General features: G+C 35.5%; 1 protein-coding gene across 1 annotated transcript in view; it reads right to left on the bottom strand.

Annotated features, from left to right (window-relative positions):
* LOC142974892 (uncharacterized) overlaps positions 1-12,269 on the bottom strand; it is a 138,229-nt gene extending 125,960 nt beyond the window's left edge. The window contains exon 1 of the mRNA XM_076117461.1: positions 12,015-12,269. The gene's annotated coding sequence lies outside the window, so the exon portion shown is untranslated. The remainder of the gene's footprint in view (positions 1-12,014) is intronic.
* Between the last annotated feature and the right edge of the window lie 3,120 nt (positions 12,270-15,389).

Raw genomic sequence — 15,389 nt, 5'->3', positions numbered from 1 at the left:
TTTGTCAATAGAACGCACTGCTGAGGTTTCCTGTGTCGAGCTAGAGCGACACATAGTAGTTTGTATATATAGACCACCAAATAGTGAGTTTACTTTATTTGAGTCGATAATGGAGGATATATTGAAACGTTTAACTATAAGCAACAAGTATGTAGTAGTGTGTGGTGATTTTAATGTAAATTTACTTGAGCAATCTTCGACTAGTACGAGACTTAAGTCATTATTTAAATCATTTAATTTAGTTTTTTTATTTAATGAGCCCACTAGAATCACTGCACATTCTGCTACATGCTTGGACAATATATTCTGCAACTGCGAATGCTTAGGTAGGGAAATGTTAAGTGAATTAACATCGGACCATTGTGGACAGAAGGTTATATTTCCTGTTAGGATAGATAATAGGTTAAAGAAAATTACTTGTAGGCCTATTACTAGGGATCGTTTAGTATTATTTAATAGTGAGATAGCTAGTGCTATGACGAAGTTAGACGACACCGAAGAACACCCGGATAACCTTTACACATCGTTGTTCAACATTATTGAATCCAAGTTCAAAACTATCTTCAAAGAGAAAACCATACTAGATAACAATAGGAATAGGAAACTCAAATTTTGCGATTGGGCGACAGTAGGTATTTATAAAAGTAGAGCTAGGCTGTATGAGCTTTATTCCATGAAACAGTTCAATTTTAATCCTAAATTTCTTCAATACGTTAGGAACTATTCAAAAGTTTTTAAGAGAACTTGTGTTGCTGCTAAATCCTTACACTTAAGCAACAAAATTAAAAGCTCAGACAATACGATCAAAACCACATGGAATATCATTAACAACGAAACAGGTCGTGCTATCCAGCGCGAAAATGATTTTGAACTGAAAGTTAATGACACGATTATCACCAACAACTTAGAGGTTGCTCAGACGTTCAATACTTTCTTCGCTGATATTCCCACAGCTACAACTAGCTCCTTGAACTCCTGTCCTGCCAAGGCAGAATGTTTACTTCGAAATAGCGTAAAAGAGTGTGGTAGTGTTTTTTTCTTCAAACATATCAACTCTAATGATGTAGTTAAGGCTTTTAGGTCGCTCAACTCCAAAAAAACACCTGACCTCTGGGGCATCTCTGTTAAATTAGTAGAAAGTATAATCTTGGAAATAGCCCCCCATTTGGCTTTAATATTTAATAGGTGCGTAGATGCTGGTGTGTTTCCGGACTTAATGAAACACAGTAAAGTAGTACCACTCTTTAAGAAGGGATCTAAGAGTGAGCCCAGCAATTTCAGGCCCATTTCCATCTTGCCTGCGGTTAGCAAAATCTTCGAAAAGGTCATCTTAGAGCAGCTCGAAAGTCACTTTAACTCGAATCAGCTATTTCATGGTAAACAGTATGGTTTCACAAAGGGTAGGTCAACTATCGATGCAGGTATTTCGCTCGTCAAGCATATCTATGATGCTTGGGAGACATCCCAGGACGCCATTGGGGTGTTCTGCGATCTCTCCAAAGCATTTGACTGTGTCCAACATAATACGCTCCTTAGGAAGCTCCACCACTATGGAATTAGGGATACAGCGCTCAATTTACTTGCGTCATATTTGAGTAATAGGATTCAACGAGTAGATATCAATGGTGTTAGGTCTTCAGGTTCAGCTGTTTCTCTCGGCGTGCCTCAGGGTTCGATACTCGGTCCGTTTCTTTTTCTCGTATATATAAACGATCTCCCCTTTCAGGTGCAGGATTTATGTGATATTATATTATTCGCAGATGACACTTCTCTCATTTTTAAAGTAGATCGTTCGAAGTCCTGTTTTGTCGATATCAATAGTATTCTAGAACAGGTCCACAACTGGTTCACTTGTAATAATCTGTTATTGAATTCTAACAAAACTAAGTGCATTAGGTTCACTATGCCCAACGCGAGGAATTTAGGTACTAACATAGTCGTAAATAGGCAAACTATCGATTTGGTAGATTCGGCAACTTTTTTAGGTTTCAGTCTGGATAGCAAGCTCCAATGGGGCACTCAGATAGCGCATCTCTCGGGGAGACTCAGCTCCGCCGCGTACGCAATCAGAAAAGTAAGACAGTTTGCTGGTGTGGATGCGGCAAGACTGGTTTACTTTAGTTATTTTCACAGCGTCATGTCTTACGGTATATTACTGTGGGGTAAGGCTGCTGATATAGATGTTATTTTTGTCCTTCAAAAAAGAGCTATTCGTGCAATATATAGTTTAGGAGCGCGAGACTCCTTGAGAGAGCTTTTTGGGCAGATAGGGATATTGACGGTGTCATCACAGTATGTCCTTGCAAACTTGTTGTATATAAAACAAAATTTAGGGACTTTCACAACAAATAGCGATAGACACAATTATAACACTAGAAACAGACACAAATTAGTAGGTCCCCATCATCGTTTACACAAGGTGCACAATTCGTTTGTAGGTCTCGGCATTCGTTTCTTCAACAAGCTTCCCAAGCACATCATTGATTTACCCCTGCCTAAATTCAAAGTTGCAGTTAAGGAACATCTCGTTAGGAAAGCTTATTACAGAATTGATGAGTTTCTAAACGACAATAGCTCTTGGGATTAGTCGCTCGCTTGATTAGGATTCTTTGAAATTAGGGAACTTTGCTATAAATTGTATAAACTCAGTAGAAGTAGGTCTAAATATTGTAAAATATGGGCAATTAATGATGCAAATAGGTGATGTTACGTACAACTTGATTTTAATCATAAAACTGTCACTTTTTTCTTCTATAATGTTACAACCAATGTGCTCACTTGCTGCCCATATTCTTATTATCACATGCTAGTAGGTGCTCCCAACATACGGTATGATCAGAGACTAATTAATAACCTTGCTATATTCATTTTCCTTAATAATTGACTATTAGTCTATATCGCTGATTGTTGGCAGCTCCTCGCATGATCAATTATTGTATCAACCACATTGTAAAACTTTTGGCGATTGAAAAGAGTGGCCGTGAGTTTCTCGCTAGCTCTTCTCATAAGGCTCTACCCCCTTTCCGAGCTAGTGGTAGATTCAGTAATTGTGACGACTATCATAAGTGTCAATATTTGACCTAAATGAATAAATGATTTGATTTTGATTTTTGATTTTGATTTACTAAGGATTCAATAAGCTTTGGATACAATATTCTCGCTTTATGCTCCTGTAGGTATGGCGTTTGAATTTGTAATCGAATTCACATTACCATATTTGTTTGTGTTTACAGGATTGGGATTGATGTCATGGAACGTTGGGTGAATGTTTAGCAAGCGGCAAATAAAAATAAGCCGTATTTAACGTTTTATTTTCAGTATCTAGCTAATATCTGCACCTACCTACTGGTGTGGTTAATGATGTAGCTTAGTAACACTCTTCAAAGTAACTACTCAGCAAAAAATAAAATGTTGTACATATTTACTCGAATTTGATTCATAATCAGTGGTAGGCGCGTCAGGTCAAAGTGATATTAAGTAATAAATTCGTTGTGGGGAGCGGTCTAAACGCTTTCGAATTACCGAGTGGCGTAATGGGCAAACTTAATATTCAGCGAGGGATCACAGTGAGGCGGAATCTATGCGGGCGCGGGAACAGGGTTCTGTTTCTACCGATAATTGTATATTAATGCCATTTTTGGCGAAGTTTTAATATATAACAAATGCAGGGATAACAGCTAAATTGGGAAACTTTTGTGATTTGTGATAGGTACTTTGAATTTCGATCAATATTCTTTTTTCGGCTTTTTGTTTTGGAATAGCAAATAAGTATTAATATGCACAGAACTTATTTACTTCCAACGTTGTTGTATTTGACGTCTCTTCGCAACATCGTCTTTACGTAAGTACTCGTAAGTAATATACTATAATAATATTCTTTACTGTCTAGTGTCTATATTGTTTAAAAGTATTCAGTACATTTCGTTTATTGCGTAGTAAAACTTTATTAGCTTTACAAAAAAATGTTTAGACGTTAAGAAAAGTCTAATAAAGTTATATTGAATTCTACAACCTTACTTTATTTCGTCTCTAACTTCTGTATAATGAACTCAGAGGTTAAAAAGTATGCAAAAATTGAATAAGTTGGCGTTCTTTAGTCTTTGCTTACACTCATGAGAACAAGTGGCATTGATTTACTTTTGTAAGTAAATTATATTTTTAAAACACAACTCCTGCACTTAGAATGGCACTTTGTCGAGCCCCGAATGAACTATTTATGAATCACACAAATAAATATTCCCCGTGGTAATCAAACATAAGACTTTCCGAAGCGCTAGTAAAAGCGTGGCAGCCACCTGTACTACTGCGCCTCTCCGTATATTTATTCTGATAGTAACAAACTAAATGGATGAAAAAAAGCCTTGATTCAACATTGCTGCCATCGGTTGATTATTATTTAAGTAGTGTACCACAAACTGTACAAGTTACATTTAAACACCAACGTTGTAGCATTGTTGTTAGATTTATGCTTAACACTTCGTATGTACCTACTCGTGCCACATAGAAACAAACAAGGACTTAATAAGAAATAGTCGTTATAGGTATTTCGCTGAATCAAAATATATAAACCAAAAAGTTCTAGATATGTTACATTAACCCAAACTGATTTACCTAATTATTAACTTGGTTTTTTCCCGCGGCTTCATCCACGTGGAATCGATTAAAGTAGCTCAAATTAAGTTCAATTCAATTGCTTCAGGCGTTATAGCGTGAAATCAAACCATGCTCATATACAATTTTGCATAAATAATATTAATATAAATGCGAAACTGTGATTTTATGATAGCGTGGTTGAAGACTTCTCATAAGAAAAGAGATAAGCAAATAAATAAATTAAAAACTTCAATTTTATCATAACCTAAAATGAGTATACCATAATAGATAATGGAAATTATAAATTAAACGGTCATTACAACGCTTTTATCGCGGCACTGAGCATCATTAGGGACATTGTAAACAAATCCCCTTACAAACTTTGGATAAACGAGATGAAAGGGTACATTCGCAATTAACATTTAAATATTTTCACAGAGGTAAGTGAAATTAAATTCATGAAATCTGTACCTTCGTTGAGGAGAACACGGTACGTTAATTTCGTGTGTAAACTTCACAATTCGGGTTCGAATCCAAGACGCAACTCGTAACTTTTCAAAGTCATACGAGCGTTCAAATCTTTCGGAGTTATATTATGTTAATTAAAATAATGGGGCTCTGAAGTATTTCTGTGGCGTGTGGTGGCTGTCAGCCCACTCTTAATAAACAAACATAAAGTATCCATTTACGTATGTGCTACGACTTACGAGGTATCGAAGTACATAAAGTCTGGAAGATATTGACGGTATTTTCACAAACCTGTGTAATAACAAACAAGTTTTCAAGATTCGTAGAAGCGCTGAGATTAAATAGCAGTATGGCAACCACCTACGTCAATAATAAATGACTTTGTGTACAAATATCGTAGCTCATGTTTAAGTAGTTGAGGTCTACGACCTAATCAATAAAAGGCCGCTGGCAAGCAATCAAAACACAATAGTTGGAGCGTGATCGGAGCGTTGCTACGCGGCTACAACTCGCTACGACCATCAAACGATATCCCCATTGCATTCCTTTTGTTATCCGCCTATGAGAACTATTCTCTGTTCCGATCCTCGGCATTTTGCATTATTTTCCTTTTTCAACTAACGAATCGAATGTTTCATTCGTATATCAATGTCGATGTTGATGTGCACTCGGAGATTGTTCGTGATTTTGTGATACTTTTATTTGGGCCGTAGACGGATCGAGTGGGTCTTTTCATTGCCTTAATGTGATGGTAGCGCGGGCTTTGATCCCTTTCATAAATGCCAGACATAAAAAATAATGAGTTAATTTGAGTACCTATTTTCTACGATATTCACATTACTCACAATGTTTTGAACGGATCGGTATAAAAGTATTATCACTGTAATTGCAGCATAGTTAATATAAGTAAATTAAATAATTCTTCAGTATTACTAACAATTGTTTCAAAGTGCAATGTTATACTATTTGTAGAGTTAGTTTGTTTGTGACTGGGAGATATAAATCCCCTGACGCCTTCAAGATACCGACGGACAGAAGAAAGAACAACAAAATAATGCACTTCTCTACTACTTTGGAAACGGTTCTTGTGCCAAATACAAGATACTTGAGTTTCCTTAGAGGGTGCTATACTTACAGTTGATTGTGATTTGGTTTGAGAGGGGTAAATTTGATGCATTGAGTGTTTGGTTCACAAAAACATACATCGTTTTGAGTTTTCCAAGCACATTTTTAAACTTTTTGATACAACAAAGTAACATAAAGCACGCTAAGTTAAGACTTAAATATAAAAATTCTCTCTCTTTTTCAAAAAATCACAATCATTCTACGATTAAAGGGTTTAAGTCAGTTGTTGTTTTAAGGCATTGATTCACTACAAATATGTATATAGATAATTGAGTTAGTTAAACGATCGTATGAATAAATTTTCTGTACGGCTAAACATGCATGCTAAAGTCCCATCAATGCTTATACGTTTTTGCATTTAAATGACTTCTTAAAGGTTATTTACTCTTATACACTACTAGTTCATTTTTACTATGCTTATATTGGCTAAGTTTGCATCCTACGTCAAATAATCTATACTAATATTATAAAGCTGAAGAGTTTGTTTGTTTGTTTGTTTGAACGCGCTAATCTCAGGAACTACTGGTCAGATTTGAAAAATTCTTTCAGTGTTAGATAGTCCATTTATTGAGGAAGGCTATAGCCTATATAGCCTTCCTCAATTTTTCAAATCTGACCAGTTGTATATCATCACGCTACAAAAGGAGCAGAGTAGCAATAAAGAATGTTACAAAAACGGGAAAAATTTTGACCCATTCTATCTTATGTGACGCAAGCGAAGTTGCGCGGGTCAGCTAGTTCGATATATCATATACTTACATATTAGCTATCACAATCAAAAGAATTAAGTATAAGCCTTTCTAGTATAAATAAATACAAGGCATTTTATCCTAATTTGTGAAATTATTCCTCTCGTTCTACTTTGCAACCTAACACATCTCCGATGTAAAAAAAGGAGTCAGATGCCTAAAAATTAGCACGAACTAAGATTTTAAACCATTCAAATTAAAACGTCATTTTAAAAGCAGTGCCAATTTCCACAGTGATGACAAATTTTCTAATACATTTTATTTATAATTTTCCAAACGATTTCTTAATAATTGAAAATAAATCTGACTTGAAGAATCCTGACTTTGGAAGTTTACAAGTAGCTGTCATAGCTTAGAACTTTAAACAGCGGCTATAAGGGTCTAAGTTTGAGCAATACTTGCTAAAGTCTACTCATAATATCATAATAACAACATCAATACGCAACAGCAAAGGCACGACAAAGTCAAAATAAATAATTTATTTATATACTAGACTCCAATTTCTTAATTAATTTACGAATTCAGGCTTTGAAGTTGATGTCAAAATATGTATTTTATTAATTTATTAAAAGGTGCACTTAAGATATTGAAAATTAATGCGAACTGTCAATAAGTACTACGGTTATCTGTGTATCAATTCCAGTTATTATATTTTGTTAATAAACGACACTACCAATTTCTAAGACTTGTTTCATAAGATTAATTTACCCCCGGTTTCTGAGGTACATATAGCGGGAGTTTATCTATTCAATACCGTTTAAACTCATTTAAAAAAATGTATACTAATATTATAAAGCTGAAGAGTTTGTTTGTTTGAATGCGCTATTCTCAGAATCTACGGGTCCGATTTAAATAATTATAGCAGAGTAGCAGTAAAAAATGTTACAATAACGGTGACTTATAACCCATTGTCTCTTATGTGACGCAAGCGAAGTTGCGCGGGTCAGCTAGTATCGTATGAAATTGTTAAATAAATATTAGTGATTTTGATATAAATAAGTAATATCTATTTTTAACAAGGCATATGTCCTACAAACTATGTGTTGTTTATTTAACAATCAATAGGTATTTGCACTATTGACTACCCCTATGATTATTACAAGCCACCCTAGTACCACGTTGTTACCTATCATAATGATAATAGCAACCTTAATGATGTTAGGTTTGCTATGTATGCTGCGGTCTATCCTTTCATACTCATAAATTAAACCACTAATGTTGTATCCAGTAGGTACCTTTAATAAGTGCAGCTGCAACAACATTATTTGTACTCATATCCACGTATTTGTTTTTTAATGTGTACTCACGTGCAAATGTTTCACCGTCATACAGCAAAATACTTTCCACATAAATTGTACAAACAATATCTGCGCTGCACGCTTTATTCAATTACCGACGTAAATAAGTTTAACAGCAGCACAGCTTGCCTATATAATCTATACTTATAATAAATCTGTAGAGAGGTCAATTCTGTACATTGAATATATTTAAAAAAAAACCAATGGGGGATGTTTAGTAACGGATACTGATACCGAATCTGCAATTTATAATTTTCTTTTCTGTCTGTCTGTCTGTCTGTCCTCCGTCTGTATGTGTCGCTATCACGTAAAAACTACCGAATAGAATGCACTGAAATTTGGTATATGCATAGAATAAGTAGTGGAGCAATTTCTAGGATACTTTTTATAGCATAAAATTTCAAAGATTTTTAGAAAATTGAAAAAAATACGTAAAAATCGTTTGAACCTGCGTTTCCCTATAGAGACCATAGATGGTTTTACAATCCATTTCACAACATTCGCATAAAGTTATCGCGGCGCCCGCCGTATCGATACCTGTTGTTCGCACCAACCAATAGATGGCGTTATAGTCCGCAACAAAGCATGTTTTTTTTAATTAATTTATTTTAATGGCTTTATTGTAAAAAAAATACCTTTGAAACATGCTATACATTTATAAGATTTTAAAACATAAATGTTGTATGATATATTACACAAAAATGTTGGTTTAGGCCCAGCGCAGACAGACCGGAATAATCCTCGCGCGGTCTCGAGCATTTTCTTTACGGCTCGCGGATGCTCGAGCATGCTCGCGACTGCTCGAGCCTGCGCGAGGAAAACTTTCTAGGTTACCATTCTCCGTTAAACAGGCCAGTTTTCGTGAAAATTCGTCAACGATGGTAGACTGGGCCATGATTATAATTGCTCTTTTGACTGAAGAAGAATAAAAATGACGTTCTCTCTCTTTAAACTCAGTAACAACATTGAAATTTTTCGTACGATGCTCGCGCGTCCTCGAGTATGCGCGAGGATACCCGCGCATCCTCGAGGACGCGCGAGCATTTTTTGTCAGGTTCAAGCAATTATGCACTTTATTTTAATTAATTTAAAGTTGATTTTCAAGTGCGTTACAAAAAATCCTCTCCGCTGCGCTCCTCTTGGTCTGCGCTGACCCTTACGTGGGTCCGGTGCGGTCGGGATATCCTAGATGGCAAACCGAGTAATTTCGTTTGTTGTCGTTGTTCGTCGCAACTAACAGATGGCGTTGTTGTTCGAAACACATAACCAAATTAATTGGTTGCATTTTGGAAATAAATGGGATAGCTATGAAACAGACTATGTGGTAAGTTTTAAAAAATAAACAACGGATGATATATAAAAAATAATTACGGGTTACGCGGTTTCGGACGTATCATCGCAAGTATACATTATTACGCGTGTGAAGAGCTCCGGCGCAGATAGGTCTGTCTGTAGCTATAATAATATTCTGAATCCAGACGGGTAAGCAATGGTCAGTCTATAATAAGGTATTATATTTTACACTGTAAACTGGTACGGATACAGACGAGAGCGGAAAAGAAGGTAGGTAACCACAGGAAATCAGGCCTACCTTAGCCTGTGTCACATTGTGTGCCCTTCGGGTCCCTTTCGTAAATAACCATTAGATGACAAAAGAGTTGTTAGCATTTTTATGTGTAGGTGTATCGAGCGCTTCGCAATTCGCTTGCTCAAACGAATAAGCAACAGTACGAAATTCACGCGAGCGGAGCCGCACGGGTCAGCTAGTACTACATAATTCCGACGTTTACACGCTAACCCGTAGCGCGTTCACAATATTAATGTCAATTATTAATTATAACGCAAACAATTATCCGACTCCTTAATTTGGAGACCGCGAGGCGGCGCCGGTTCCCAGTTCCGAATTATTGCGCTAAATACGCAGCCCAATTTATCTTGAATCTCGTCAGGTTCGAAATTTAAATTAAAATGTAAATGTTGGGCGGGCTCGCCCTCTCTAATTGCGAAGCGAGTCCGTCCGTTGTCAAACTTGTCCTGTTGAGGTTTATGGATTCGTACGTTACACCTCGCACTGCCTCACTATGTCGCCGACGCTGCCGATACACACAATACACACATGTATTATTTACTGCTCGACGATTTCGGGTATTTCATGGGCGTGTCGAAGCGAACACGTTTAAATATTCAATTGATTTTTACACGAGGTGTCGTAGTCTTTTGTTTTTTCCGAACATGCATTCCATAATGAATGGACCATCCACAAATGAAATTCCATGCTTGAAAAAATATTTCATCGAGCATCAACTCGTTTATTCATGGGCATGTATGGATGAAAGGGGAAAGGCTTACAATGAAACCGAATATTTAAAAAGCTGTTTTTGCCTAGCCTTGTGTTCTTGCCAGCTTTTCCCTTTAACTTTTCTTTCCATGGCGACAGAAAATGATTAATGATATCTTTGACGATATAAATGTCAATACTTGGTAGTAATGTGAATTAATAATAAATGTATACTTTGCTACTATTCACTCGAAAGGTCTTGTGAAGCCTAGATTGTTAATTGGGGACAATTAAAAATATAGTCGCAGCAATTTGTAACAGTGAACAGCGTGATACAGTTTCCAAGTTAAAATTCCTTGTCAACTGCGGCCAACGAAGCAATCCGAGCACTAAATCTGTTTAATTATTCCAAATCTCTGGACATTGTTTGTTAACGTTGGAAAATCATATCGGGATTGCTGTTTTATTTACTTTCTCGTTGAATTATTTTAATGTTTTAACGAATTACGTTTCAGAGATAGTATTTAGTCGAGCTTTAGATAAATAATTACGCAATTGATGACATCACTGTCAATAAAATTTTGAACTATTTTACTTGATTTGCTGTTAATTACGTTTATAACAATTCAAATTGAACAAATTATTTGATTTTAATATTTTTCTAATAAAGATTTTTCAGAGTCGCATTAAATAGTTGCACTCTGTTAACTTAGTAAGGCAACCTTGGTTTTATTTAACCCACATTGTTTTCATCATTAAAATGTAATCAATATAAAAGACACGTCATGTTTATCAATTACATATTGTTTTAATCAGAAATAAAAGTTATTATGCAGAAATGTATATCATTAAGAAAACATTATTCTATTTAACTTTGAAGTTAAAAAAATTGTTTCGTGTTTCAATTGTTTGGTACATAAACATTACGCTTTGACCACCGACATGATATATCAATAGGATAAGTCTCTTTAGGGATAATCCCCAAAGCACAAAAAAGCTTTCACCTTTTCAGTATTATTTACCGCTCGTTCAAACTGTACTGGAAAAGCTGTACAGTATCAAAATAACATGTTTTGCTTAAAAGGTAAAAGTGGTGGTAGTAGGTAAGTACTCATAGTAAATATCCTGGTTCATATTAAAATGACCGTGAATAATCAATTTGATTAGTAAATAATCCATTAAAAAAATGTTCTTTAAATTAAAATTACGTTTTACGTTACATGTTTTACGCAAAGTTAAAAACATAAATATTATAATTTCAAACACTACCTACCTCTATAATAATTAAAATGTTATTCCAAAAAACTCATTTTCTACAGATGAAAGCTGAACTTTTACAAAGTCCTATTCTTAATACACTTGCAAAAGAAACAAATTAGGCAAAACAACTTTAATTAAGAAATTCGCAAACAAATCTCATCACGAAACTTTTTTCCTTTTACCGAAATCAAAGGAACTTTCAAATATCTCGAAATGGAATCATAATTATGTTCGAATACTTACTTATTTTAGTCATTCCAAATATCAGAAAATCATAACTATCCATTAACGCTTCAGAAATTGTCCATAAACTTGAACTGATCACAGGTTTTATAAAAGGTACAATTGATTCACGTAACGTATATTTTTGTTTTGTAATTTCTCACACCCGTGTTATTGTTCAGCGAGCTGGATAAACGGGTATGACATTGGCGCAATGGTATCGGAATATCGTTCGTAGTCGGCGTGTCAAAGGGCGAGGTGTCCGCACGTCTGTCCTCGCCGCCGCGCGTATTCGCACTGCCAGCTTTTCCCCAAAGCAACACATGATTTTCTGAAACAACCCCAGGCGTAACTCGGTCGAGAGTGCAAAACCTTCACACAGTGACACGAGGGTGAAACATAATAGCAGTTCGTTAGCATAACTCCGCCCCGACGCAGCATCGGCTGACTTAAGTAAAATATTTGCGTTATTAAATGATTTCAACCCTTCAAATTTCATTGTTTTGTGCCGAATCAGGAATAATTTCGACGGTGCCCGGGTTTAAAATGTTTAAATTTTGCAAAACGGCCACAGAAAGATACCGAATGTAAAATTCAGTCGGAAAAATGTGAGAGCTTTTAATAACACTTGACGCATGAAAGTTTTTAGAGTGAATTTATTAACGTACACATATTTGAACTCTAAACAGAACTGTGTACAAACTAAACACTTGCTGGAATTTGTAATTGGGGATCGACCCTACATTTGCGACATAATATTTGTTTAAAGTGTTTACAAGTTAATCCACAGATTAACAAGACTATTATGAAAGTCCTCTGTGAACTAGATATTTGTCTATAAACTTAATTCTTGACGCATATCGTTATAACGGGTGTGGATCGCTTGCCGCCACCCTAAGTAGTTACTGGTAGAATATACACACGCTATATATTTTCAACCATGAAGGGGTGAAACCAAAAATAAATCTGCATTGCACGTCACGTATTGAATATAGTTATTACTAAGAAAATATAATTTTACTCGTGTCGTTCGCTAACGATAATAGTATTATGGAGAGATAAAACTTTTCCAGCGCTTAAATTTTTACTAAAACTTTTCGTATTTAAATAGCTCATGCTGAACTAAACACGTGGTCCGTAATGATTTTATAATTGTAAAATTTTAATTATTAAAATTATAATTGTAAAATTTTAATTATTAAAATTATAATTTTAATTTTACAATTAAAAAATCATTGCGGACAACATGAATTCTACTTATTAATTAATTTATTTGATATCATTTTTTAATAGCCATAGTAAGAATGTATATGAAAAAATCGTGCGCTAACAACCCCAAACGGTTCACCCCCAGACACGTGAGTCACTGTAACATTTGACGCAGAAGTTTGAGGTGCAAAACTAACAAGGAAGATTCAGTTATTTATAACACATCCTCCAAACTTCGCAAGTTAGTTTTGTTACGTTAGTGTGTCTTCTTACATTTGCATCTCGGTACAGTAAGATTTTAGCTTCACAATTTGTAAACGAACTGTGGAAAACTTCAAACGTTAGTCTTTGTTTACATAATTTCGTATTGTACTTAGCCTTAGCTTACCCGGACGTATTTTGTTCAGTCAGACATTCATACTGTTGGGCGCATCTCAGCATTAAATGGATTAAGACCATGAATCATAATCCATCTCACTAACCAAGTGTGCCAGGAATACAGTTTTCATTTCATTTTAGTAAATTACTAGCTGACCCGCGCAACTCCGCTTGCGTCACATAAGAGAGAATGGGACATAATTTTCCCCGTTTTTGTAACATTTTTCGTTGCTACTCCCCGCTCCTAATGGCCGTAGCGTGATGTTATATAGCCTAAAGCCTTCCTCGATAAATGGTCTATCTAACACTGAAAGATTTTTCTAATTGGATCAGTAGTTCCTGAGATTAGTGCGTTCAAACAAACAAACAAACAAACAATCAAACAAACTCTTCAGCTTTATAATATTAGTATAGATTAGTATAGATGAATAATCGTGATGAACTTTACGCTCTTTCTTTATAAGTTCATTAATTCAATGTTTAGGTGTTTAATGTTAGGCATTTAGTCTAACAATAGACTTCGATTTTTAAGGTTACAGTAATATTTGTTGTGTCACATTCTCATTCTCATTCTCACAGATCAAAAAATCAATATTCTCACAAAGTTTTATAAACTAGTTACAAAACTATACGAAAAAGATATGTTTTTCCAATTCACATGAGCTCTCATACTAATATAAAGAAAACAATGGAACACCAATCTTAAGTCAAGTTAAAAATACGTAAGAGCGCTCAGAAATTCCACTTTTCCGCTCCGAATTTTAAACTCGTTCACATATTGTAAAAGCCGAGCACCCTTGTCATTTGTATGTAGCACACATTACAAACACTGAACGAGTTTTTTTCACAAAGTGGTAACTGCAATTTTCAAAACACGTAGACATATTTTAAAGTTTAAAGTGTATTCAAATCACGGTGTAGGTGGGACCACGGCTAAGTAAATTGTGTACGTGCTTGGCCCAGTGCCGAATAGGTCAACCGCAAAGGATGCATACCACAACACACATAACCTAGGCATAAGTACGTAATACTGTTACCCACTAAAATCGTACCTGTTTTGTATTCTAGCATTGTACCACGGTAGTACTATTTTCACTTGCGGGATTACCGAACTCTTAAGTGTTTTCAATTAAAGGTAGGCGATATAGGAACCGTTAGTCACTGTATATCTATTTACTTTTATTCTGTTTCGTTTTGAGAGTGTCAACTGGCTGCCCAGCCAGATAAAAGGTTTTTTCAATTATTTAGTTGCTATAGTTCAAATACGAGTCTAAAGACGGGCACTACCATGACTTAAGTACGATGCGTAGATAGGTACTGTTGCGTAGTATAATTCACAGGCGCTGAAAGTCTATGAAGATCTAAGGCGAATCATTTTATTGTAAGTACCAATTATTATTTATTTCATCATAACAATTTGATAATTTCTTATACCTGTTTGAACAACGCAACATTTAGTGCGGAATTACCTATTAAGCTTAAACAAGTTATAGACTCTTTTAACAAATATACTCACCATTTATATTAAAAAGCTAATCAGTTTTTGACTGCCTCCGTGGCGCAGTGGTTTAGGTCACCACGCCAACACCACTGCGTCGGGAGGTCGTGGGTTCGATTCCCACACGGAACAATTATTTGTGCGATCCACAAATAATTGTTTCGGGTCTGGTTGTGCTTTGTGTCCGTTGTTTGTATGTTTGTAAAAGTCCCCGCAACACAAGAGCAATTCTTAGTGCGGGAGTTGTCTTTTTTAAAAGAAAGAAAAAAAAAGGTTTACTATCCCCGAGGGTATAAGTAGAATTGCAAGTT

Source organism: Anticarsia gemmatalis, chromosome 8, assembly GCF_050436995.1.
Source record: "Anticarsia gemmatalis isolate Benzon Research Colony breed Stoneville strain chromosome 8, ilAntGemm2 primary, whole genome shotgun sequence".
Lineage (NCBI taxonomy): Eukaryota > Metazoa > Arthropoda > Insecta > Lepidoptera > Erebidae > Anticarsia > Anticarsia gemmatalis.
Note: the sequence above shows the minus strand (reverse complement) of the source record. Positions and strands in the feature narration are given on the sequence as shown.